Source organism: Bombina bombina, chromosome 5 (assembly GCF_027579735.1).
Source record: "Bombina bombina isolate aBomBom1 chromosome 5, aBomBom1.pri, whole genome shotgun sequence".
Lineage (NCBI taxonomy): Eukaryota > Metazoa > Chordata > Amphibia > Anura > Bombinatoridae > Bombina > Bombina bombina.
In genome coordinates this window covers 92455773-92482279 of record NC_069503.1, presented here as the reverse complement: position 1 = coordinate 92482279, position 26507 = coordinate 92455773, and the positions used below count along the sequence as shown (strand labels likewise).

Genomic DNA, 26507 nt, shown 5'->3' with positions numbered 1-26507 from the left:
TTTAGATTTATTAAAAATAGATTTAAGTTAGGGGGGGTTCGGGTTAGACCTAGGTTTAGGGGTTAATACATTTAATACAGTAGCGGCAACGTTGGGGACGGCAGATTAGGGGTTAATAATTGTAGGTAAGTGGCGGCGATATTAGGGGTTAATAAAAGGTATTATGTCCGGTCGGCAGATTAGGGGTTAAAAATGTTTATTATAGTGTTTGCGATGAGGGGGGGGCCTCCGTTTAGGGATTCATAGGTAGTTTATGGGTGTTAGTGTACTTTGGAGCACTTTAGTTAAGAGCTTTATGTTCCGGCGTTAGCCCATAAAGCTCTTAACTAGTGATGTCGCGAATAGTTCCCGGCGAACATAGCTTGTTCGCGTTCGCCGCGGCAGGCGAACATATGTGATGTTCGATCCGTCCCCTATTCGTCATCATTGAGTAATACTTTGACCCTGTACCTCACAGTCAGCAGACACATTCCAGCCAATCGGCAGCAGACCCTCCCTCCCAGACCCTCCTACCTCCTGGACAGCATCCATTTTAGATTGATTTGGAAGCTGCATTCTTAGAGAGAGGAGGGACAGTGTAGCTGCTGCTGATTGAATAGGGAAATCAATAGCTAGGCTAGTGTATTCAGTGTCCACTACAGTCCTGAAGGACTCATCTGATCTCTGCTGTAAGGATAGCACCCCAAAAAGCCCTTTTTAGGGCTAGATCATCAGTCTGCTTTTTTTTTTCCCTGTGTAATCTAATTGCAGTTGCCTGCCTGCCAGCGTGTGTGTCAGGCTCACAGCGTATACTGTGCCCACTTGCCCAGTGCCACCACTCATATCTGGTGTAACAGTAGTGTAGATTTAAAAAAAACAAAACACTTTTTTGACTGTGAAATAATAGCAGTCAGTTTCCTTCACACGTGTGCGTTTCAGTGCCTGCCAGGGCACAGTGTCACCCCAGTGCAACTCATATCTGGTGTAACAGTAGTGTAGATTTAAAAAAACAACCCTTTTTAGACTGTGTTAAATAATAGCAGTCCGTTTCCTTCACACGTGTGCGTTTCAGTGCCTGCCTGCCAGGGCACAGTGTCACCCCAGTGCAACTCATATCTGGTGTAACAGTAGTGTACATTTAAAAAAACAACCCTTTTTTGACTGTGTTAAATAATAGCAGTCAGTTTCCTTCACACGTGTGTGTTTCAGTGCCTGCCAGGGCACAGTGTCACACCAGTGCAACTCATATCTGGTGTAACAGTAGTGTACATTTAAAAAAAAAAAATACAATTTTGACTGTAATAGATTGAATAGCAGTTAGTTGTCTGCAAGCGTGTGTGTCAGGCCTACAGCGTCTACTCTGCCAACTTCTGCCAGTGCACAGTGCCACTCATATCTGTTGTCACAGTAGCTTGCACGCATAGTACCACTAATCGGAAAAAAAATTACAGGTAGAGGCAGGCCACCCCGCAGGGGCCGTCGTGTTCGTGGTGCTGTGATTCCCTTTGGCCCTAGAATAATGCCCAGTGTTCAGAGGCCACGTACCCCGAACTCGAACATTTCTGAGGACATAGTTGACTGGCTAACACAGGACACCCAATCTTCTACAGCGGCTGCAACAATACCTAATTTTTCAGGCATGTGTACATGCCTAATTTTTTTGGCCTCTGGTGCTGCACTGTGGCTTCAAAAACCAAACCAAAAAAAGGCACATAACAGGGATTAAACTGATAGGAATAGTACTACTTAACACACCACTCCTATCTGGTGGCACATTAGATTGCACGCACAGTGCCCCAAATTTGAAGTAGGAGGACCGACCAAGCATCTCTTTCCATCTCCCGGTTCCTAAAATCGATGCCATATACACGTCCCCTGATAGGGGACGTAACAGGGATTAAACTGATAAGAATAGTACTACTTAACACACCACTCCTAGCTGGTGGCACATTAGATTGCACGCGCAGTGCCCCAAATTTGAAGTAGGAGGACCGACCAAGCATCTCTTTCCATCTCCCGGTTCCTAAAATCGATGCCATATACACGTCCCCTGATAGGGGACGTAACAGGGATTAAACTGATAGTACTACTTAACGCACCTTATAATAACGCAGAGAGAGGCAACGCAGAGAGAGGAGTCTGAAGAAGAGGAGTCAGAGGAGGAAGGTGGCTTTGAGGAGGTGGAAGACCAAACACAGCAGGCATCCCAGGGGGCTTGTTGTCACCTTTCGGGGACCCTTGGTGTTGTACGTGGCTGGGTGGAGGAAGAGACCTTCAATGACATCAGTGAGGACAAGGAACGGGACATGGCTAGCTTGGTATCCAACCTTGTGCAAATGGGGAGTTTGCGGTTGTGCAAATGGACTGTTTGCAGTTGTTTGCGGTGCGTTAAAGGGACAGTCTAGGCCAAAATAAACTTTCATGATTCAGATAGAGCATGTAATTTTAAACAATTTTCCAATTTACTTTTATCACCAATTTTGCTTTGTTCTCTTGGTATTCTTAGTTGAAAGCTTAACCTAGGAGGTTCATATGCTAATTTCTTAGACCTCTTTCAGATTGCATTTTAACAGTTTTTCACCACTAGAGGGTGTTAGTTCACATATTTCATATAGATAACACTATGCTCGTGCACGAGAAGTTATCTGGGAGCATGCACTGATTGGCTAGACTGCAAGTCTGTCAAAAGTACTGAAAAAAGGGGCAGTTTGCAGAGGCTTAGATACAAGATAATCACAGAGGTTAAAAGTATATTATTATAAATGTGTTAGTTATGCAAAACTGGGAAATGGGTAATAAAGGGATTATCTATCTTTTAAAACAATAAAAATTCTGGTGTAGACTGTACCTTTAAACGGGGAGTTTGGTCTGTCACTGTGAAGCGGGCGTAACCCTTACACTGCATGATCGATACTACATCATACCTGATGTTTTAAAGCACGTTATTCCAAACAATTTAGGAATGTTAGGTGATTTATGCCCTTTATGGCTTAAAACCAGACTCTGCATCAACTATGTAATTTTCCATGGGAGTTTTGCCATGGATCCCCCTCCGGCATGCAACAGTCCAGGTGTTAGTCCCCTTGAAACAACTTTTCCATCACTATTGTGGCCAGAAAGAGTCCCTGTGGGTTTTAAAATTCGCCTGCCTATTGAAGTCTATGGCGGTTTGCCCGGTTCGCCCGTTCGCGAACAGTTGTGGAAGTTCGCGTTCAACGTTTGCAAACCCAAATTTTTAGGTTCGCGACATCACTACTCTTAACTACTGACATGTAAATGCGGTAGAAGTCTTGGAGGTAGAGGCTGTACCGCTCACTTCTTCCAAGACTTGTAATACCGGCGTTCGCAAAATCCCATTAAAAAGATAGGATACGCAATTGACGTAAGGGGATTTGCGGTAGCCAAAAGTCGCAGAAAAAAAGTGAGCGGTACACCTGTACCTGCCAGACTCGTAATACCAGCGGGCGTTAAAAAGCAGCGTTAGGACCCCTTAACGCTGCTTTTTAAGGCTAACGCTGAACTAAATTTTTTTTAATTGAAAAGGTGTAACAAACACAATTACATGGGCTAGATGTGTCAGATATTTACATCAAATCTGACCGCCAACAAAACAAATCATAACACTATTCAAGCTTATTTTCTCTAGTTCCATATTAATCATGCCAATCAACATCGCACAAAAACTTAAAATGCGACACAATCAGCTGTATATCCTTAAATTCTCCTAACGTAAATTCCCTTCAGCGTTTCACTATATAAAGGACATATTGGGAAATATAACTCCTCTCGTGAGCAATCGCAATGGTTCCTTATACACAGTTCAATAAGGCAATACTAGCCAAATAATAACCTCAAAGCGTGTTAACTTAACTGCCGTCTTGAGATTCTAACTATCCGAAGAAAAATTAAGTACACATAATATAATCCATTGTAGTATATATTATAAAGGAGAAATGGCATGGAAAAAAAAACCATTGGGGAAAGGGTGGGGATCAGTCTCCCCTTCAGTCACTTAGTCTACTGGAAACCAAATTCTGGGTAACGTCCCTAGTTCCAATTGTTGTCTAACCCAGTTAGAAGTTTTGAAATATGAGACTACCTGCAGTTGAACCTCTAATGGTAGTGAGCTAATAAACAATTTCCATTTACTAAAAAAGTGACAATCTGCTTATTTTTAGGATTTTTTAAATTAAGCTGCTCAAGGATCATCTGATGTTGGACGCTTTTACAAAATTTAGAAATTTTAGGTCATTTACAACCTTTCCAGTTCTTTAATATTAAATTCCTCCCTACAAAGATAATTGAGTTGATAAATCTGACATTCGGGATAATAACTGAATATGAAGAATATCTGGGTAGAGTCAAATTTAAAGTGGATCCCCAGTATCTTCATACACCAGAAGTTGATTTTTTGTCAGAATTGGTAAATTTTTGGGCATGCCCAAAAGCAATGAACTAGGCACTTTCTAGTCCACACTTTTAACCCTTCCCTTTGTCTTGTGCCCATTTAACTATTCTAGCTGGCGTAAGATATGCCATATTTATTGCCTTGACTTGTGCTTCTCTCCAGCTAACGGAGACCACAGCCTTAATTACAAGTACAATACTATGTAATATAATTTCCCTATCTATGGAGATCTTAGCTTTAGTCCATTTAGCTATCATATTGGTAATATGCCTTTCCCCATGACATTTCAATAGCAAATTATAGATCTGAGAGATATAGTATTTACACCTTCGAATAGCCCTTAATCACTAATCCCAGTCTCCCTATATCTAGATTTATACCCGTTTCTCATTTTAGATTCCCTATCCTATGTCTGACCTGGAGATAGTCATATAAATTAGTTCTTGGAAAATTATAAAACAATCTCAATTTTTAAAAGGATCTCCCATTCAATGTCCTATCTTCACATAGCTGGCTTACAGATTTAAGTCCTTTTTCAGCTCATAGTAAAAACACGGAGGTGTCCAATCCATGTGAAAAATCAGGGTTACCTATCAGGGGTAGGAACTCTGATTTACGAAATTTAGCTTAATCTCCATACACATTGTTTGCCATGCATGAATTATATATTTAAAAGAGTAAAGTTGAGATATAGTACTAGGGAGTTTGGCAAAGGGACAGTGTAGGGTTGCTTTCAATGCAAAGGGGGTGATCAGTCTAGATTCTAAATCATAAAAAGCAACATAATCCTTCTCCGTAATTCAATCTAATGCAAATTTACATAAGGCTGCATAATTGTAAAATGTAATTTCTCCAACATAGGTGTGTCCGGTCCACGGCGTCATCCTTACTTGTGGGATATTCTCTTCCCCAACAGGAAATGGCAAAGAGCCCAGCAAAGCTGGTCACATGATCCCTCCTAGGCTCCGCCTTCCCCAGTCATTCTCTTTGCCGTTGCACAGGCAACATCTCCACGGAGATGGTTAAGAGTTTTTTGGTGTTTAAATGTAGTTTTATCCTTCAATCAAGAGTTTGTTATTTTAAAATAGTGCTGGTATGTACTATTTACTCTGAAACAGAAAAGAGATGAAGATTTCTGTTTGTAAGAGGAAGATGATTTTAGCAACCGTTACTAAAATCGATGGCTGTTTCCACACAGGACTGTTGAGATGAAGTAACTTCAGTTGGGGGAAACAGTGTGCAGACTTTGCTGCTTGAAGTATGACACATTTCTAACAAGACTTGGTAATGCTGGAAGCTGTCATTTTCCCTATGGGATCCGGTAAGCCATTTTATTATTAAGAATAAAGGGCTTCACAAGGGCTTTAAAGACTGGTAGACATTTTTCTGGGCTAAAACGATTACTTCATAAGCATTTTTAATAGTTTATAGCTTTGAGGAGTTATTTTAATCTTGGGAATTATGTTAAAAAAACGGCAGGCACTGTATTGGACACCTTTTTCACTGGGGGCCTTTCCTGATCATAGGCAGAGCCTCATTTTCGCGCCACTAATGCGCAGTTGTTTTTGGGAAGCAAGGCATGCAGATGCATGTGTGAGGAGCTCAGATACACAGAAAAAGCTTACTGAAGGCGTCATTTGGTATCGTATTCCCCTCTGGGCTTGGTTGGGTCTCAGCAAAGCAGATACCAGGGACTGTATAGGGGTTAAATATAAAAACGGCTCCGGTTCCGTTATTTTAAGAGTTAAAGCTTTCAAATTTGGTGTGCAATACTTTTAAGGCTTTAAGACACTGTGGTGAAATTTTGGTGAATTTTGAACAATTCCTTCATACTTTTTCACATATTCAGTAATAAAGTGTGTTCAGTTTAAAATTTAAAGTGACAGTAACGGTTTTATTTTAAAACGTTTTTTGTACTTTGTTATCAAGTTTATGCCTGTTTAACATGTCTGAACTATCAGATAGACTATGTTCTGTATGTGAGGAAGCCAAGGTTCCTTCTCATTTAAATAGATGTGATGTATGTGACAAACAATTTAGAGAAAATTATGCCCAAGATGATTCCTCAAGTGAGGGGAGTAAGCATGGTACTGCATCATCCCCTCCTGTGTCTACGCCAGTCTTGCCCACACAGGAGGCCCCTAGTACATCTAGTGCGCCAATACTTCTTACTATGCAACAATTAACGGCTGTAATGGATAATTCTATTAAAAACATTTTAGCCAAAATGCCCACTTATCAGCGAAAGCGCGACTGCTCTGTTTTAGATACTGAAGAGCATGAGGACGCTGATGATAATGGTTCTGACATGCCCTTACACCAGTCTGAAGGGGCCAGGGAGGTTTTGTCTGAGGGAGAAATTTCAGATTCAGGAAAAATTTCTCAACAAGCTGAACCTGATGTTATTACATTCAAATTTAAATTGGAACATCTCCGCGCTCTGCTTAAGGAGGTGTTATCTACTCTGGATGATTGTGACAATTTGGTCATTCCAGAGAAATTATGTAAGATGGACAAGTTCCTAGAGGTCCCGGTGCCCCCCGAAGCTTTTCCTATACCCAAGCGGGTGGCGGACATTGTAAACAAAGAATGGGAAAGGCCCGGCATACCTTTTGTCCCTCCCCCTATATTTAAGAAATTGTTTCCTATGGTCGACCCCAGAAAGGACTTATGGTCGAGGGGGCGGTTTCTACTCTAAACAAACGCACTACTATCCCTATAGAAGATAGTTGTGCTTTCAAAGATCCTATGGATAAAAAATTAGAGGGTTTGCTTAAAAAGATGTTTGTTCAGCAAGGTTACCTTCTACAACCAATTTCATGCATTGTTCCTGTCACTACAGCAGCGTGTTTCTGGTTCGATGAACTAGAAAAGTCGCTCAATAAAGAATCTTCGTATGAGGAGGTTATGGACAGAGTTCACGCTCTTAAATTGGCTAACTCTTTTACTTTAGACGCCACTTTGCAATTAGCTAGATTAGCGGCGAAAAATTCAGGGTTTGCTATTGTGGCGCGCAGAGCGCTTTGGCTAAAGTCTTGGTCAGCGGATGCGTCCTCCAAGAACAAATTGCTTAACATACCTTTCAAGGGGAAAACGCTGTTTGGCCCTGACTTGAAAGAGATTATTTCAGATATCACTGGGGGAAAGGGCCACGCCCTGCCTCAGGATAGGTCTTTTAAGGCTAAAAATAAACCAAATTTTCGTCCCTTTCGCAGAAACGGACCAGCCTCAAGTTCTACGTCCTCTAAGCAAGAGGGTAATACTTCTCAAACCAAGCCAGCCTGGAGGCCAATGCAAGGCTGGAACAAAGGTAAGCAGGCCAAGAAACCTGCCACTGCTACCAAGACAGCATGAGATGTTGGCCCCCGATCCGGGACCGGATCTGGTGGGGGGCAGACTTTCTCTCTTCGCTCAGGCTTGGGCAAGAGATGTTCTGGATCCTTGGGCGCTAGAAATAGTCTCCCAAGGTTATCTTCTGGAATTCAAGGAGCTACCCCCAAGGGGAAGGTTCCACAGGTCTCAATTGTCTTCAGACCACATAAAAAGACAGGCATTCTTACATTGTGTAGAAGACCTGTTAAAAATGGGAGTGATTCATCCTGTTCCATTAGGAGAACAAGGGATGGGATTCTACTCCAATCTGTTCATAGTTCCCAAAAAAGAGGGAACATTCAGACCAATCTTAGATCTCAAGATCCTAAACAAATTTCTCAGGGTTCCATCGTTCAAAATGGAAACCATTCGGACAATTCTTCCTACCATCCAGGAAGGTCAATTCATGACCACGGTGGATTTAAAGGATGCGTATCTACATATTCCTATCCACAAGGAACATCATCGGTTCCTAAGGTTCGCCTTTCTGGACAAACATTACCAGTTTGTGGCACTTCCATTCGGATTAGCCACTGCTCCAAGAATTTTCACAAAGGTACTAGTGTCCCTTCTAGCGGTGCTAAGACCAAGGGGCATTGCAGTAGTACCTTACTTGGACGACATACTGATTCAAGCGTCGTCTCTGCCACAAGCAAAGGCTCATACGGACATTGTCCTAGCCTTTCTCAGATCTCACGGGTGGAAAGTGAACGTAGAAAAAAGTTCTCTATCTCCGTCAACAAGAGTTCCCTTCTTGGGAACAATAATAGACTCCTTAGAAATGAAGATTTTTCTGACAGAGGCCAGAAAATCAAGACTTCTAAGCTCTTGTCAAGTACTTCATTCTGTTCTTCTTCCTTCCATAGCGCAGTGCATGGAAGTAATAGGTTTGATGGTCGCGGCAATGGACATAGTTCCTTTTGCGCGAATTCATCTAAGACCATTACAACTGTGCATGCTCAGTCAGTGGAATGGGGATTATACAGACTTGTCTCCGACGATACAAGTAGATCAGAGGACCAGAGATTCACTCCGTTGGTGGCTGACCCTGGACAACCTGTCACAAGGGATGAGCTTCCGCAGACCAGAGTGGGTCATTGTCACGACTGACGCCAGTCTGGTGGGCTGGGGCGCGGTCTGGGAACCCCTGAAAGCTCAGGGTCTTTGGTCTCGGGAAGAATCTCTTCTCCCGATAAACATTCTGGAACTGAGAGCGATATTCAATGCTCTCAAGGCTTGGCCTCAACTAGCAAAGGCCAAATTCATAAGGTTTCAATCAGACAACATGACGTCTGTTGCGTATATCAACCATCAGGGGGGAACAAGGAGTTCCCTGGCGATGGAAGAAGTGACCAAAATAATTCAATGGGCGGAGAAACACTCCTGCCACTTGTCTGCAATCCACATCCCAGGAGTGGAAAATTGGGAAGCGGATTTTCTGAGTCGTCAGACATTTCATCCGGGGGAGTGGGAACTCCATCCGGAAATCTTTGCCCAAATAACTCAGTTATGGGGCATTCCAGACATGGATCTGATGGCGTCTCGTCAGAACTTCAAGGTTCCTTGCTACGGGTCCAGATCCAGGTATCCCAAGGCGACTCTAGTGGATGCACTAGTAGCACCTTGGACCTTCAACCTAGCTTATGTGTTCCCACCGTTTCCTCTCATTCCCAGGCTGGTAGCCAGGATCAAACAGGAGAGGGTATCGGTGATCTTGATAGCTCCTGCGTGGCCACGCAGGACTTGGTATGCAGACCTGGTGAATATGTCATCGGCTCCACCATGGAAGCTACCTTTGAGACAGGACCTTCTTGTTCAAGGTCCGTTCGAACATCCGAATCTGGCCTCACTCCAACTGACTGCTTGGAGATTGAACGCTTGATTTTATCAAAGCGAGGGTTCTCAGATTCTGTCATTGATACTCTTGTTCAGGCTAGAAAGCCTGTAACTAGAAAAATCTACCATAAAATATGGAAAAAATATATCTGTTGGTGTGAATCTAAAGGATTCCCATGGAACAAGATAAAAATTCCTAAGATTCTATCCTTTCTTCAAGAGGGTTTGGAGAAAGGATTATCTGCAAGTTCTTTGAAGGGACAGATTTCTGCTTTATCTGTTTTACTTCACAAAAAGCTGGCGGCTGTGCTAGATGTTCAAGCTTTTGTTCAGGCTCTGGTTAGAATCAAGCCTGTTTACAAACCTTTGACTCCTCCTTGGAGTCTCAATTTAGTTCTTTCAGTTCTTCAAGGGGTTCAGTTTGAACCCTTACATTCCGTAGATATCAAGTTATTATCTTGGAAAGTTTTGTTTTTGGTTGCAATTTCTTCTGCAAGAAGAGTTTCAGAGTTATCTGCTCTGCAGTGTTCTCCTCCTTATCTGGTGTTCCATGCAGATAAGGTGGTTTTGCGTACTAAACCTGGTTTTCTTCCGAAAGTTGTTTCTAACAAAAATATTAACCAGGAGATAGTCGTGCCTTCTTTGTGTCCAAATCCAGTTTCAAAGAAGGAACGTTTGTTGCACAATTTGGATGTAGTTCGTGCTCTAAAATTCTATTTAGAGGCTACAAAGGATTTCAGACAAACATCTTCTTTGTTTGTTGTTTATTCTGGTAAAAGGAGAGGTCAAAAAGCAACTTCTACCTCTCTCTCTTTTTGGCTTAAAAGCATCATCCGATTGGCTTATGAGACTGCCGGACGGCAGCCTCCTGAAAGAATCACAGCTCACTCCACTAGGGCTGTGGCTTCCACATGGGCCTTCAAGAACGAGGCTTCTGTTGATCAGATATGTAAGGCAGCGACTTGGCCTTCACTGCACACTTTTACCAAATTTTACAAATTTGATACTTTTGCTTCTTCTGAGGCTATTTTTGGGAGAAAGGTTTTGCAAGCCGTGGTGCCTTCCATCTAGGTGACCTGATTTGCTCCCTCCCATCATCCGTGTCCTAAAGCTTTGGTATTGGTTCCCACAAGTAAGGATGACGCCGTGGACCGGACACACCTATGTTGGAGAAAACAGAATTTATGCTTACCTGATAAATTACTTTCTCCAACGGTGTGTCCGGTCCACGGCCCTCCCTGTTTTTTTTTTAATCAGGTCTGATGAATTATTTTCTCTAACTACAGTCACCACGGTATCATATGATTTCTCCTATGCATATTCCTCCTTTACGTCGGTCGAATGACTGGGGAAGGCGGAGCCTAGGAGGGATCATGTGACCAGATTTGCTGGGCTCTTTGCCATTTCCTGTTGGGGAAGAGAATATCCCACAAGTAAGGATGACGCCGTGGACCGGACACACCGTTGGAGAAAGTAATTTATCAGGTAAGCATAAATTCTGTTATTTGGACATGGCAAGCCACCATAAGATTTTGGCAAAGTTAATATAAATAATTTTTTCTTACCCTGCCAAATAAACACCTAGATTACGAGTTTTGCGTTAGAGGCTGTGCGGTGCTAACGAGCAGTTTTCCCTCACCGCTCACTTACCTACAGCGCTGGTATTAGGAGTTTTTACAAACCCAGAGTTAAAAGACAAGAAGTGAGCGTTGAGCAAAATTTTGCTTATTACCGCACTCCAATACCAGGGCTGCTTTAGTCAGCGGGGAGCTGGTGTAACGTGCTCGTGCACGATTTACCCATAGGAATCAACGGGGAGAGCCGGCTGAAAAATAGTCTAACACCTGCCAAAAAGCAGGGTAAAACTCCTTAACGCAGCCCTATTGATTCCTATGGGGAAATAAACACCTAACACCCTAACATGAACCCCGAGTCTAAACACCCCTAATCTTACACTTATTAACCCCTAATCTGCCGCCCCCGACATCGCCGACACCTGCATTATATTATTAACCCCTAATCTGCTGCTCCGGACACCGCCGCCACCTACATTATACTTATGAACCCCCTAATCTGCTGCCCCAAACATCCAAACATCGCTGACACCTACCTACACTTATTAACCCCTAATCTTCCGCCTCCAACATCGCCGCCACTATAATAAACATATTAACCCCTAAACCGCCACACTCCCGCCTCGCAAACACTAGTTAAATATTATTAACCCCTAATCTGCCGGACCTAACATCGCTGCCACCTACCTACATTTATTAACCCCTAATCTGCCGCCCCAACGTCGCCGCCACCACTAAATTAAAGTTATTAACCCCTAAACCTAAGTCTAACCCTAAACCTAACACCTTCTAACTTAAATATAATTTAAATAAATCTAAAAAAATTTTTTTCTATCATTACCTATATTATTCCTATTTAAAACTAAATACTTACCTGTAAAATAAACCCTAAGATAGCTACAATATAACTAATAGTTACATTGTATCTAGCTTAGGTTTTTTTTATTTTACAGGCAAGTTTGTATTTATTTTAACTAGGTACAATAGTTATTAAATAGTTATTAACTATTTAATAACTACCTAGCTAAAATAAAAACAAAAGTACCTGTAAAATAACACCTAACCTAATTTACACTAACACCACACTATAATTAAATAAATTACATAAATTTAAAACAATTAAATAAATTAAATTATCTAAAGTACAAAAAAACGACACTAAAATACAGATATTTAAACTAATTACACCTAATCTAATAGCCCTATTAAAATAAAAAAAGCCCACCAAAATAAAAAAAAACCTAGTCTAAACCAACAATAGCCCTTAAAAGGGCCTTTTGCTGGGCATTGCCCCAAAGTAATCAGCTCTTTTACCTGTAAAAAAAAATACAAACAACCCCCAACAGTAAAACCCACCACCCACACAACCAACCCCCCAAATAAAATACTAGCTAAAAAAAACTAAGCTCCCCATTGCCCTGAAAAGGGCATTTGGATGGGCATTGCCCTTAAAAGGGCAATTAGCTCTTTTGCCGCCCAATGTCTCTAACTTAAAAATGAAACCCACCCAATAGACCCTTAAAAAAGCCTAACACTAACCCCCTGAAGATCGACTTATCGGGAGATGTCTTCATCCAAGCCGGGCAAAGTGTTCCTCCAGACGGGCAGAAGTCTTCTTCCAACCGGGCAGAAGTGGACCTCCAGACGGGCAGAAGTCTTCATCCAGACGGCATCTTCTATCTTCATCCATCCGGCGCTGAGCAGGTCCATCTTCAAGATATCCGACGCAGAGCATCCTCTTCATCCGACGACTAACACAGAATGAATTCTATCAGCCAATCGGAATTAAGGTAGAAAAAATCCTATTGGCTGATGCAATCAGCCAATAGGATTGAGCTTGCATTCTATTGGCTGATTGGAACAGCCAATAGAATGCGAGCTCAATCCCATTGACTGATTGGATCAGCCAATAGGATTTTTTCTACCTTAATTCCGATTGGCTGATAGAATTCATCAGCCAATCGGAATCTAAGCGACGGCAGATTAGGGGTTAATAATTAACTAATGTTTGCAATGCAGGAGTACAGCGGTTAAGGGGTTAATATGTTTATTATTGTGGTGGCGACGTTGAGGGTGGCAGATTAGGGGTGTTTAGACTCTGGGTTCATGTTATGGTGTTAGGTGTAAACATAAATTTAGTTTCCCCATAGGAATCAATGGGGCTGCGTTACGGAGCTTTACACTGTTTTTTTGCAGGTGTTAGACTTTTTTTTCAGCCGAGCACGCACAACCAGCTCACCGCTGACTTAAGCAGCACTAGTATTGGAGTGTAGTGTGGAGCAAAATTCTGCTCTACGCTCAATTCTTGTCTGTTAATGCCGGGTTTATAAAACCCCGTAATACCAGCGCTGTATGTAAGTGAGCGGTGACAGAAAACTGCACGTTATCTCCACACCCCTGTTACCGCAAAAGTCGTAATCTGACCGATAGCTTCTCTCATGTCTTCTACAATTTCTGATGCATTGTCTGCTTTTCCAATGTTGCAGGGCAAGCATAAGAGGAAAATCAGACATTCAGTAAGCAGGGTTTCTGACGCAATTGTTGCAATTTCGGAGGTGCCCTCCCAAAAGCCCGAAGAGGAGGATACCGCTGTAGCATCTGAAAGTGAAACTTCAGATTCAGAAAGTGTAATGCCTCTGGCTGATACTAAGGTTGTATCTTTTAGGTTTAAGCTAGAACACCTCCGTCTGTTACTTAGGGAGGTTTTAGTTACTTTGGACGACAGTGACTCCACGGTAGTGGTTGTCCCTAAGAAGTCTAGTAAGCTGAACAAATATTTCGAGGTTACTTCCTCGACAGATGTGTTTCCGGTCCCTGACCGAGCTTCTGAAATAATTGCTAAGGAAGGGGAGAGACCGGGTATACCTTTTTCTCCCTCTCCTATTGTTAAGAAGATGTTTCCCATAGCCAACTCTATCAAAGAGGCTTGGCAAACAGTACCTAACAGGGGCCGTTTCCACCTTAGCTAAGAGAACTACTATTCCCATAGAGGATAGTTTTGCCTTCAAAGATCCTATGGACAAAAAGTTAAAGGGTTTACTCAAAAAGATATATGTACACCAGGGCCTGCAATGGCAACCAGCTGTGTGCATTGCTACCGTCACTAGTGCGGTGGCATATTGGTATGATGCACTGTCTGAGGCTCTCAGGACAGAAACTTATTTGGACGAGATCCAGGATAGGATAAAGGCTCTTAAACTAGCTAATGCCTTTATTATGGATGCTTCCCTTCAGGTTATCAAGCTGGGAGCTAAGATTTCGGGGTTCTCTATTCTAGCTCGCAGAGCCTTATGATTAAAACCGTGGTCTGCGGATGTTTCCTCTAAGTCTAAACTTCTGGCTATTCCTTACAAGGCGAAGACCTTGTTTGGACCTGGCCTAACGGAAATTATCTCTGATATCCTGGGAGGTAAGGGTCATCTTCTCCCTCAAGATAAGAGAAACAAACAGAAGGGACGACAGAGTAATTTTCGTTCCTTTCAAAATTTCAAGGGAAATTCTTCCTCTTCCTCCTCTAAGCAGGAACAATCTAAACCTGCATGGAGACCCAACCAGTCTTGGAATAAGGGAAAACAATCCAAGAAGCCTGCTATTGAATCCAAGACAGCATGAAGGGCATGCTCCCAATCCGGAACCGGATCTGGTAGGGGGGCAGACTTTCCTTCTTCGCTCAGGCTTGGGTTCGGGATGTTCAGGATCCCTGGGCAATATAAATAATGTCCCAGGGATACAAACTAGAGTTCAAAAACTTTCCTCCCAGAGGCAGGTTTCTACTTTTAAGATTATCTGCAAACCAGACAAAGAGAGAGGCAGTCTTACACTGCGTAGGAGACCTCTCCGCCCTGGGAGTGATTGTTCCCGTTCCAGTACAGGAACAGGGTCAGGGTTTTTATTCCAATCTGTTCGGGGTTCCCAAGAAGGAGGGAACCTTCCGACCAATTTTAGACCTCAAAAGTCTAAACAAATTTCTCAGGGTACAGTCTTCCAAGATGGAAACTATTTGTTCCATTCTTCCCTTGATCCAGCAGGGTCAATTTATGACAACAGTGGATTTAAAGGACGCGTACCCACATGTTCCTATTCACAGGGATCATCACAAGTTCCTAAGGTTTGCCTTCCTGGACAAACACTTCCAGTCCGTGGCTCTTCCTTTGGTCTTGCCACAGCTCCCAGAATTTTCAGAAAGATTCTGGGGTTGCTGTTGGCAGTGCTTCGGTCACGGGGCTTTGCAGTGGCGCCCTATCTGGATGACATCCTAGTCCAGGTGCCATCCTTTCAACAAGTAAGATGTTATCTTTCCTGCGAACTCACGGGTGGAAGGTAAATTTAGAAAAAGAGTTCCTTAGTTTCAAATACAATGGTAACTTTCTTAGGAACATAATATATTCCCTGTCTATGAAGATTTTTCTGACAGAAGTCAGGAAATCAAAGATTATCGATACTTGCCTAGTTCTTCAGTCCACTCCTCGGCCGTCAGTGGCTCAGTGTATGGAGGTAATCGGGCTGATTGTGGCGGCAATGGACATCATCCCGTTTGCTTGGTTCCACCTCAGACCACTGCAGTTCAGCATGCTCAGGCAATGGAATGGAGATTATGTGGACTTGTCTCCTCGAATACTACTGGAGCAGGAGACAAGGGATTCTCTTCAATGGTGGTTGTCTCTGGATCACCTCTCCCAGGGAACTTGCTTTCGCAGACCATCTTGGGTAATTGTGACAACAGACGCCAGCCTTCTAGGGTGGGGAGCAGTCTGGGGCTCCCTAAAAGCTCAGGGAGTTTGGACTCAGTCAGAGTCTGTTCTTCCTATAAACATTCTAGAACTTAGAGTGATCTTCAATGCCCTTCTGGCCTGGCTGCAGTTAGCCTTGGTCTGGTTTATCAGGTTCCAGTCGGACAATATAACTTCAGTGGCTTACATCAATCATCAGGGAGGAACAAGGAGTTCCTTAGCCATGCCCAAGGTAGCCAAAATAATCCAGTGGGCAGAAGTCCACTCTTGCTGTCTGTCGGCGATCCACATCCCAGGGGTGGACAACTGGGAGGCGGATTTCCTGAGCAGACAGACTTTTCATCCTGGGGAGTGGGAACTCCATCCGGAAGTGTTTTCAAACCTGATTCTCAAGTGGGGTCAGCCGGAATTGGATCTCATGGCATCCGACAGAATGCCAAGCTCCCGAGATACAGGTCGAGGTCCATGGACTACCAGTCTGAGCTAATAGATGAACTGGTGGTTCCTTGGACCTTCACTCTAGCATACCTATTTCCTCTGTTTGCTCTTCTTCCTCGGGTCATTGCTCAAATCAAACAGGAGAGGGCATTGGTGATCCTCATAGCACTGGCTTGGCCTCGCAGGATTTGGTATGCAGATCTGGTGGAGATGGCATCTCTGCCACCTTGGAGGCTTCCATTGAGGAAGGACCTTCTAATTCAGGGGCCCTCAGCTGACTGCTTGGAGATTGAATGCTTAATTTTATCCAAGCGGGGGTTTTCTGACTCAGTCATAGAGAACATGATTCAGGCTCGTAAGTCTGTAACTAGAAGGATTTACTATAAGATATGACGTAAATATCTCTATTGGTGCGAATCCAAGGGTTACTCATGGAATAGAGTTAGGATTCCTAGAATTTTGTCTTTTCTCCAAGAGGACTTGGATAAGGGATTATTGACAAGTTCCTTAAAGGGTCAAATCTCGGCGTTATCTATTTTGTTACACAAATGTCTGGCGGATGTCCCAGATGTACAATCATTTTGTCAGGCCTTGGTCAGGATCAGGCCTGTCTTCAAACCAGTTACTCCTCCATGGAGTCTTAATTTAGTTCTCAAAGTTCTTCAAGGGGCTCTGTTTGAGCACATGCATTCCTTAGATATTAAATTGTTATCTTGGAAATTGTTAGGTGTTGTTTTAAGAGGGGAGTGTCAGTTCAGGCCTAAGCCTCGGGCCCACTGTACCACCTGGCGATGATGTAGATTATCTGATAAGGATATCCGGAGAACAGCTCTTTAGACCACACAGCAATAGTCTCAGATCATTCTCGTTTATTGAAAGACAAAAAGCACATCTTATAGACTACAGTAACAGCAGATAGGGTTAACTTGATGACACGTTATCACTGCGTCATTTTACACAGTTTTAAACAGTGTTTGTCAGGAAAAACACCAGCTCTAAACAATATTTCTATAGTCATAATAAGCAGTGCATCTAGGCGAATAACAAGGTTATTTGAACATCTTATAGAGATAACGGTTTCCAGGCGTTTTGCCCAGAACATCTACAAGGCCAACTAGCTAATACAATTCTTACTAACATCAGCATATTTCACTACATAATAATTGCTATAATAAAGGTTATTGAGACAAGATGGATGCCAAAGACAAAATGGCAGCCAAGAACAAGATGGCTCTGGTCACGCTAACAATAATTCCTAACAGAAAGTTTTATTTCTTGTTGCTATTTCTTCTGCTCGGAGAGTGTCTGAGCTCTCGGCATTGCAGTATTAGTCTCCTTATCTTATTTTCCATTCAGATAAGGTAGTTTTACGTACTTAATTAGGATTTCTTCCTAAGGTTGTTTCTGATCAGAACATTAATCAGAAGATTATTGTTCCTTCTTTGTGTCCTAATCCTTCTCAGAAAGAACGACTTCTGCACAATTTGGACGTGGTCCGTGCTTTGAAGTTTTACCTGCAGGCGACTAGGGACTTTCGTCGGTCTTCTGCCTTGTTTGTGTTTTTTTTTCGGGAAAACGTAAGGGACAGAAAGCTATGGCTACTTCTCTTTCTTTTTGGCTGAAGAGTATCATACGGTTTGCATATGAGACTGCTGGACAGCAGCCTTTTGAGAGAGTTATGGCTCATTCCACGAGGGCTGTTGCTTCCTCATGGGCATTCAAAAATGAAGCTTCTGTGGAACAGATTTGCAAGGCTGCAACTTGGTCTTCTCTTTACACTTTTTCAAAATTCTACAAATTTGACACTTTTGCCTCGGCTGATGCCACTTTTGGGAGAAAATTTCTTCAAGCAGTGGTGCCTTCCGTTTAGGTTCCCTGTCTTGTCCCTCCTGTATCATCTGTGTACTCTAGCTTGGGTATTGAATCCCATTAGTAATTAAGATGATCCGTGGACTCATCGTGTCTTAAAAAAGAAAAGAACATTTATGCTTACCTGATAAATTTAATTTCTTTTTTGACACAATGAGTCCACGGCCCGACCTGTTCTTGTAAGACAGGTTGTTAGTTATTGTAAACTTCAGACACCTCTGCACCTTGATTTTTCCTTTCTATCCTTAACTTTGGTCGAATGACTGGGGTGGGAGGAAAGGGAGGAGCTATTTAAAAGCTCTGTTGTGGTGCTGTTTGCCGCCTCCTACTGACCAGGAGGTGAATATCCCATTAGTAATTAAGATGATCCGTGGACTCATTGTGTCAAAAAAGAAATACATTTATCAGGTAAGCATAATTTTTCTTTTCCTGGTGTTCCACTCATGATTCCTCTAGGCATTCCTTTAGAACTCCTAGCCTTTCTTCAAGATGGTTTAGATAAAAGTTTATCTACTAGTACCTTAAAAGGACAAATCTACTCTTTCTGTGATGTTCCACAGAAAAATTGCTAATTTTCCAAACATTCTTTGTTTTGTTCTGGCTTTAACTTGTGTTAAACCTGTTTTTATATATATTTTTCTCCTTCATGGAGTCTTAAGCTAGTGTTAAAGTTCTTACAGGCTCCTCCTTTTAAACCTATGCATTCTTTGGACATGAACTACTTTCTTGGAAAGTTCTTTGTTTCTTTTGGCTATCTCTTCTGCTAGAAGAGTTTCTGTATTGCCTGCTCTCTCTTGTGAGTCTCTATATCTGATTTTACATCAAGATAAAGCAGTTTTGCAGACTAATTTCCCATTTTTTTCCTTAGGTTGTCCTACTCCTTAGAATGAGACTAAAAGGACTTTGGATATTGTTAGAGCTTTTAAATGTTGTTAGAGTTTTGAAATTTTATGTTGCTGCTACTAAAGATTTCAGAACAACTTCTCTTTTTTTGGTTCCAAGGAAGGTCAGAAAGCTTCTGCTATTTCTTAGCCTCTTGGTTCTAACTTCTAATTCACAAAGCTTATTTGGAGGCGGGACAATCTCCGCCTCAGAATTACAGCTCATTCTACTATATCAGTTGCCACTTCTTGGGTTTTCAAGAATGAAGCTTCAGTTGATCAAATTTGCAAAGCAACCACATGGTCTTCTTTGCATACTTTTACCAATTTTTACCATTTTGATGATTTAGCCTCTTCCGAAACAGCTTTTGGTAGAAAGGTTCTTCAGGCAGTTGCCACTATTTAATACTGGTGCCTATATATTTTGATCTTAAAATATTAAATTTTTTGGATTTAATTTCTCGGCGAAAAAAAGCTGTTTTTATTTTATCCCTCCCTTTATATTGTTAGTCGTGGACTTCCACATCTTGGGTATTATATCCCATACATCATAACTCATGGACTCTCGCCACCTATATGAAAGAAAACATAATTTATGTAAGAACTTACCTGATAAATTAATTTCTTTCATGATGGCGAGAGTCCACGAGGCCCCACCCTTTTATGGGTTAAAATTTGTTTAAATTGCACATCTTTTTTCCTGTACCTCCTTTTTTTGTGTGGCTTTTTTTACTCCTTTTAAACACCTCACTTCTTGGCTATACGATAAACTGAGATATGAGTGAGGTGGGTGGGGTATTTATAGGCTTTGAGGTTTTGGAGCTTTGCCTCCTCCTGGTAGGAATGTATATCCCATACGTAACAACTCATGGACTCTCGCCACCATGAAAGAAATTAATTTATCAGGTAAGTTCTTACATAAATTATGCTTTTCACTTGTGTATGTGATGGGGTCACAGGAAGTCAGTCTGCATGGTGCCTCATACAGGTTGTGACATAACTGGGGAAAAGTTTGTTAAAAAATGTGTTTGTTATTGCTATAGATATTATTATTATTATTATTATTACTGTTGCTATAATTGACCATTTATGATTATCTTAATGGTGTTAAGAGAGGTGAAAAGTAAGGGGTGACATGAAGCCATTTAACTAAATATGAAGAGGAAGCCACATCGCAGAGTAATACAATATATATAATTATATGAAGCACAGCTGTTCAGTGGGTAGTAGGTATAAGGACCAGTCTTACAGCACATAGAGTAGTGCAGATACTTACTTGGTGCCCAGTATTTGTTGTGTCCTCACTTAAGCAGCCTCCTATAATCTGTAATTGTATCCTATGAGCAAGGTAATATAGGGGTTATGTAATTCGGTGCAGACTCTGGTTTGAGCATAAACCGCAGATGAAGAACTGAGGGGCAGCAGGACAGAGCTACCAGTTTGGGATAATCTCATAATTACTGGATGACTGGTAACCAGGGACCTGTGGCACTTAGTATTTTACATTTGTTTCCTGATTTATCAGATAACTCTGCAGATTCCTGTATACAGCCCCTTTCTCTTGCTCCTCACGATACTAATATTAAATAAATGTGTCACCCCATAATGTTTACAAACCTGCTATATAAAGATTGTCACATGTTATCACTTTATATGTTATCTGCTCTACATGCAGCTGGTCACGTGTAGTATTAGATTGTGTATAAGTGAAATAAATATGTTTAGTATCACATAATCATCTCTTTACCATAATAAAAATACAGGAAGAGCTCTGATTATTTCTGATCTCTCACGTTGCCGTATTTCTTTCTTCTCACAGGTGTCACATTTATAGCATCTGACTCGGTCAATGACAAAGAACAAGATGAACACATACAGAAAGCAGATAGCAGAACAGTTCCTGAGTCAGGCGCTGGGCATAATCTGCATGCTGACCGGAGAGGTGAGAGCTGCTAGCTGCTGGGTAATACCATGTGACACTGGTCCTATTTACTGTGCTGCTTCTGATACACCAGACCTATCTCACTAACCCTAACTTCAGCTCACCCAGACCTTCTCACTAACCCTAACTTCAGCTCACCCAGACCTTCTCACTTACCCTAACTTCAGCTCACACAGACCATCTCACTAACCCTAACTTTATCACACCAAGACCATCTCACTAACCCTAACTTCAGCTCACCCAGACCACCTCACTAACCCTAACCTCATCTCACCCAGACCATCTCACTAACCCTTACTTCAGCTCACCCAGACCATCTCACTAACCCTAACCTCATCTCACCCAGACCATCTCACTAACCCTTACTTCAGCTCACCCAGACCATCTCACTAACCCTAACTTCAGCTCACCCAGACTATCTCACTAACCCTAACTTTATCTCACACAGACCATCTCACTAACCCTTACTTCAGCTCACCCAGACTATCTCACTAACCCTAACTTCAGCTCACACAGACTATCTCACTAACCCTAACTTCAGCTCACCCAGACCATCTCACTAACCTTAACTTCAGCTCACACAGACTATCTCACTAACCCTTACTTCAGCTCACCCAGACCATCTCACTAACCCTTACTTCAGCTCACCCAGACCATCTCACTAACCCTAACCTCAGCTCACCCAGACCATCTCACTAACCCTAACTTCAGCTCACACAGACTATCTCACTAACCCTTACTTCAGCTCACCCAGACCATCTCACTAACCCTAACTTCAGCTCACACAGACCATCTCACTAACCCTAACTTCAGCTCACCCAGACCATCTCACTAACCCTAACTTCAGCTCACCCAGACCATCTCACTAACCCTAACTTCAGCTCACCCAGACCATCTCACTAACCTTAACTTCAGCTCACACAGACTATCTCACTAACCCTTACTTCAGCTCACCCAGACCATCTCACTAACCCTTACTTCAGCTCACCCAGACCATCTCACTAACCCTAACCTCAGCTCACCCAGACCATCTCACTAACCCTAACTTCAGCTCACACAGACTATCTCACTAACCCTTACTTCAGCTCACCCAGACCATCTCACTAACCCTAACTTCAGCTCACACAGACCATCTCACTAACCCTAACTTTATCACACCAAGACCATCTCACTAACCCTAACTTCAGCTCACCCAGACCACCTCACTAACCCTAACCTCATCTCACCCAGACCATCTCACTAACCCTTACTTCAGCTCACCCAGACCATCTCACTAACCCTAACCTCATCTCACCCAGACCATCTCACTAACCCTTACTTCAGCTCACCCAGACCATCTCACTAACCCTAACTTCAGCTCACCCAGACTATCTCACTAACCCTAACTTTATCTCACACAGACCATCTCACTAACCCTTACTTCAGCTCACCCAGACTATCTCACTAACCCTAACTTCAGCTCACACAGACCATCTCACTAACCCTAACCTCAGCTCACCCAGACCTATCTCACTAACCCTAACTTCAGCTCTAACAGACCTATCTCACTAACCCTAACTTCAGCTCACCCAGACCATCTCACTAACCCTAATTTTATCTCACCCAGACCATCTCACTAACCCTAACTTCAGCTCACCCAGACTATCTCACTAACCCTAACTTTATCTCACCCAGATTATCTCACTAATCCTAACTTCAGCTTTTTAATCAAAACGGCTGTTTTGGTAACTTTGATGAATGAAAGTGCCCCTGTTTTTAACAGTACAGTATTTTTAAAAAACTGACTTTCATTCATCAAAGTTTACCTTCACTTTAATACCCAAGGGACCCCAGCACCGAAGGAACCTCCTTTAAACCAATGGCTCAGCTTCCCCCGTCCCATCAGACCCTCTCAAATGTTCCAGCAATGTCTGAGCTTATGTCCTCAGTCTTTAGCAGCTTTTATCCATAGAGGCCCCACAACATTATCCACTATATTTTATTTATTTATTTGTGTTGTGATGATCAAGAGACGTGAAGAAGAACTTGTTAGTCCAGGCAAATGGTGTCTGATGATTTCTCTCATACATATTATAGGAATACACCATTGTGAAGAAGAGGCCCTCCCACAGCAGCAATCACCGGCTGAGCGGAGAGGTGAGCGCTGAATGTGACATTATAGCAGTGTCAGGGCACAGTGACTCACTTTACTGACCCATCTGGCCCTGTGTGTATTTCCTACCTTCTGTGTCTCTGCTTGTCCTCAGTAACACTCTCCTGGCTCTGTCAGTAAAGTGTGTGACAGAACCTGTCCCTGTGTCAGCACTGAATGTGACATTATATCAGCGTCAGGGCACAGTGACTCACTTTACTGACCCATCTGGCCCTGTGTGTATTTCCTACCTTCTGTCTGTGTCTCTGCTTGTTCTCAGTAACACTCTCCTGGCTCTGTCAGTAAAGTGTGACATAACCAGTCCCTGTGTCAGCGCTGAATGTGACATTATAGCAGTGTCAGGGCACAGTGACTCACTTTACTGACCCATCTGGCCCTGTGTGTATTTCCTACCTTCTGTCTGTGTCTCTGCTTGTTCTCAGTAACACTCTCCTGGCTCTGTCAGTAAAGTGTGTGACAGAACCAGTCCCTGTGTCAGCGCTGAATGTGACATTATATCAGTGTCAGGGCACAGTGACTCACTTTACTGACCCATCTGGCCCTGTGTGTATTTCCTACCTTCTGTCTGTGTCTCTGCTTGTTCTCAGTAACACTCTCCTGGCTCTGTCAGTAAAAGTGTGTGACAGAACCAGTCCCTGTGTCAGCGCTGAATGTGACATTATATCAGTGTCAGGGCACAGTGACTCACTTTACTGACCCATCTGGCCCTGTGTGTATTTCCTACCTTCTGTCTGTGTCTCTGCTTGTTCTCAGTAACACTCTCCTGGCTCTGTCAGTAAAGTGTGTGACAGAACCAGTCCCTGTGTCAGCGCTGAATGTGACATTATATCAGTGTCAGGGCACAGTGACTCACTTTACTGACCCATCTGGCCTGTGTGTATTTCCTACCTTCTGTCTGTGTCTCTGCTTGTTCTCAGTAACACTCTCCTGGCTCTGTCAGTAAAGTGTGTGACAGAACCAGTCCCTGTGTCAGCGCTGAATGTGACATTATATCAGTGTCAGGGCACAGTGACTCACTTTACTGACCCATCTGGCCCTGTGTGTATTTCCTACCTTCTGTCTGTGTCTCTGCTTGTTCTCAGTAACACTATCCTGGCTCTGTCAGTAAAGTGTGTGACAGAACCAGTCCCTGTGTCAGCGCTGAATGTGACATTATATCAGTGTCAGGGCACAGTGACTCACTTTACTGACCCATCTGGCCCTGTGTGTATTTCCTACCTTCTGTCTGTGTCTCTGCTTGTTCTCAGTAACACTATCCTGGCTCTGTCAGTAAAGTGTGTGACAGAACCAGTCCCTGTGTCAGCGCTGAATGTGACATTATATCAGTGTCAGGGCACAGTGACTCACTTTACTGACCCATCTGGCCCTGTGTGTATTTCCTACCTTCTGTCTGTGTCTCTGCTTGTTCTCAGTAACACTATCCTGGCTCTGTCAGTAAAGTGTGACAGAACCAGTCCCTGTGTCAGCGCTGAATGTGACATTATATCAGTGTCAGGGCACAGTGACTCACTTTACTGACCCATCTGGCCCTGTGTGTATTTCCTACCTTCTGTCTGTGTCTCTGCTTGTTCTCAGTAACACTCTCCTGGCTCTGTCAGTAAAGTGTGTGACAGAACCAGTCCCTGTGTCAGCGCTGAATGTGACATTATATCAGTGTCAGGGCACAGTGACTCACTTTACTGACCCATCTGGCCCTGTGTGTATTTCCTACCTTCTGTCTGTGTCTCTGCTTGTTCTCAGTAACACTCTCCTGGCTCTGTCAGTAAAGTGTGTGACAGAACCAGTCCCTGTGTCAGCGCTGAATGTGACATTATATCAGCGTCAGGGCACAGTGACTCACTTTACTGACCCATCTGGCCCTGTGTGTATTTCCTACCTTCTGTCTGTGTCTCTGCTTGTTCTCAGTAACACTCTCCTGGCTCTGTCAGTAAAGTGTGTGACAGAACCAGTCCCTGTGTCAGCGCTGAATGTGACATTATATCAGTGTCAGGGCACAGTGACTCACTTTACTGACCCATCTGGCCCTGTGTGTATTTCCTACCTTCTGTCTGTGTCTCTGCTTGTTCTCAGTAACACTATCCTGGCTCTGTCAGTAAAGTGTGTGACAGAACCAGTCCCTGTGTCAGCGCTGAATGTGACATTATATCAGTGTCAGGGCACAGTGACTCACTTTACTGACCCATCTGGCCCTGTGTGTATTTCCTACCTTCTGTCTGTGTCTCTGCTTGTTCTCAGTAACACTCTCCTGGCTCTGTCAGTAAAGTGTGTGACAGAACCAGTCCCTGTGTCAGAGCTGAATGTGACATTATATCAGTGTCAGGGCACAGTGACTCACTTTACTGACCCATCTGGCCCTGTGTGTATTTCCTACCTTCTGTCTGTGTCTCTGCTTGTTCTCAGTAACACTCTCCTGGCTCTGTCAGTAAAGTGTGTGACAGAACCAGTCCCTGTGTCAGCGCTGAATGTGACATTATATCAGTGTCAGGGCACAGTGACTCACTTTACTGACCCATCTGGCCCTGTGTGTATTTCCTACCTTCTGTCTGTGTCTCTGCTTGTTCTCAGTAACACTCTCCTGGCTCTGTCAGTAAAGTGTGTGACAGAACCAGTCCCTGTGTCAGCGCTGAATGTGACATTATATCAGTGTCAGGGCACAGTGACTCACTTTACTGACCCATCTGGCCCTGTGTGTATTTCCTACCTTCTGTCTGTGTCTCTGCTTGTTCTCAGTAACACTATCCTGGCTCTGTCAGTAAAGTGTGTGACAGAACCAGTCCCTGTGTCAGCGCTGAATGTGACATTATATCAGTGTCAGGGCACAGTGACTCACTTTACTGACCCATCTGGCCCTGTGTGTATTTCCTACCTTCTGTCTGTGTCTCTGCTTGTTCTCAGTAACACTATCCTGGCTCTGTCAGTAAAGTGTGTGACAGAACCAGTCCCTGTGTCAGCGCTGAATGTGACATTATATCAGTGTCAGGGCACAGTGACTCACTTTACTGACCCATCTGGCCCTGTGTGTATTTCCTACCTTCTGTCTGTGTCTCTGCTTGTTCTCAGTAACACTATCCTGGCTCTGTCAGTAAAGTGTGTGACAGAACCAGTCCCTGTGTCAGCGCTGAATGTGACATTATATCAGTGTCAGGGCACAGTGACTCACTTTACTGACCCATCTGGCCCTGTGTGTATTTCCTACCTTCTGTCTGTGTCTCTGCTTGTTCTCAGTAACACTCTCCTGGCTCTGTCAGTAAAGTGTGTGACAGAACCAGTCCCTGTGTCAGCGCTGAATGTGACATTATATCAGTGTCAGGGCACAGTGACTCACT

At 43.2% G+C, this 26507-nt stretch overlaps 1 long non-coding RNA gene across 1 annotated transcript in view; it reads left to right on the top strand.

Annotated features, from left to right (window-relative positions):
- Positions 1–23168, top strand: part of LOC128659232 (uncharacterized) — a 40313-nt gene extending 17145 nt beyond the window's left edge. The window contains exons 2-3 of the long non-coding RNA XR_008402312.1: positions 20907–21029; positions 23106–23168. This is a non-coding gene — a long non-coding RNA (uncharacterized LOC128659232). The remainder of the gene's footprint in view (positions 1–20906; positions 21030–23105) is intronic.
- The last annotated feature ends 3339 nt before the right edge of the window (positions 23169–26507 follow it).